Consider the following 2058-nt stretch of genomic DNA (forward strand, 5'->3'; position numbering starts at 1 on the left):
GGACATTAAGGCGACAGATAGTTGTTACTCATGAATATAGGGCACAGTTGATGCAGATATCCCATGTGATCCTGCTGGTAGGGGCATCAGATAGTCACTCATACTAGAGCCCGGCAACTACAGACTTTCTACTCACCGGCGTCATGACAGGAGGTATTGGTGTTCTGCCATAACTGTAATCCCTGCCACCTAGTGGGCAAGTCGAGTAACCACACAAAGGCTCCCCTGAGACCGCTACTGGTGATCGGTGAGTCCTTCCAGCGTGTAGCTGTAAATATAGTGGATCCGCACATGATCCCAGTTGCTCTATCCTTGATTGAAGTACGTCAATTGGCAGAGTCTTTGATTGAGATATTCACTAGGGTAGGTTTCCCAAGTGAGATCCTGGCTGATCCGGGGGCACAGTGCATGTCCGAACTGCTCCAATGTCTCTTGGCAATGTGCGAGGTCAAATCTCTCTGTACAGCCCCCTACCATTCCCAAACGAATGGATTATGTGAGCGGTTCAATGGGACCTTAATGTCAATGTTGCAAGCATTTGTGGAAGCTGAAAGGGTGAGACTGACAAGCTCACTTACATCACCTGCTATTCGCGTATCTAGAGGTGCCAAAGGAGTTTACCATCCGTTCCCCCTTCAAGCACCTCTATGGGTGCCATGTCCGTGGACCACTCAATCTGTTTCATAAGGGCTGGGAGGGGGAGATACTGATGCTTATGTGCTACATTACATGGTGGGGCTCAGGGACCAGATAGAGGAACACATGGGGTTGGCACAGGCTAAATTGAGGCAGCTCAGATCAGGCAATAGCGCTGGTATGATTGGAGTTTCCGTAGTAGAGAATTAATCCCAGGGCAGCAGGTGCTTGTACTGAAGCCCACTTGGCAGAACAAGCTACTTTCCGCCTGGGCGGGCCCGTACACGGTTCACCGGCGGGTGCATGAGTGTAATTATGTGGTAAACCAGGATCCAGAGGCAGGTAGGCACATAACATACCACATCAATATGCTAAAGGAGTATCACAAGAGCGGGCCGGAGGTGTTTGCTATTTGTAGCCCGCTGCTGGGTGATCCGGCAAGCCAGGCTCTGCCCGATCTCCTGGGAGAAACCCGGCAGGGAGGCTTAGTGGAGCAGGTGGAGATGGGTCCCCAACTCGCGGTTCCCAAGCTGGTGCGGGAGATGCTAGAGCAGTACCAGGTCATGTTTACAGATAATCAGGGCATTACCCATCTAACCGATCACCCGGTCAACACCGGGGATCATTGACCACTCCTCAAGAAGCGTAATGGATCTCTGCGGAGGTAAAGTGGAGCATTAAGGGGGAGGTTGAGGAGATGATGGCATTAGGGGTAATTTATCTTGCTCAGTGTCCTTGGACTTCACCGGTATTCGTGGTGCCAAGGAGGGTGGGACCACTTGGTTCTGTGTAAAATAACGTCAGCTTAATACTCAGACCGTGGCAAATGCCTATCCTTTGTCCCACATGGATGAGCTCTTAGATGAGCTCATCGGGGCCAGGTATCTGGCCATCATGAATCTGTACAGATTCCATTGACCCAGCAGGCGTAGGAAAGGTCGGCTTTCATCATCCTTGGCTTGTAAGAATTTTTGGTCATGTCATTTGTGATGAAGGAAACGCCGGCCACGTTCTAGCGCCTTGTCAACCGGTTGCTGGAATGGATTAAGGGCTATGTTAGGGCTTATCTGGACTACTTAGCCATTTGTATTAATGACTGGTACACTCATCTGGTTAATGTAGCAGCAGTCCTAGATAGGATCAGGAAGGCTGGCCTGACACTAAAGCCATCCAAATGCCAAGTCGGCATGGCGGGGGTATTGTACCGCAGCTACCGGGTAGGCCGGGGACATCTCAAGCCTGAGCCCACGAAAGTTGTGTCAATAGTAGACTGGCCGGTCCCCCACACTATAAAGCAGGTAATCACTTTTATAAGTACCACCAGCTACTATAGAATGTTTTTGCCCCAGTATAGTGCCCTGGCTCAAGCCATGACTGATTTAACAAAGAAGATGCTGTTGGTGCTAGTTGCCTGGTCTCCTG

The sequence above is a fragment of the Ascaphus truei genome, unplaced genomic scaffold (genome assembly GCF_040206685.1).
Source record: "Ascaphus truei isolate aAscTru1 unplaced genomic scaffold, aAscTru1.hap1 HAP1_SCAFFOLD_2320, whole genome shotgun sequence".
Classification (NCBI taxonomy): Eukaryota; Metazoa; Chordata; class Amphibia; order Anura; family Ascaphidae; genus Ascaphus; species Ascaphus truei.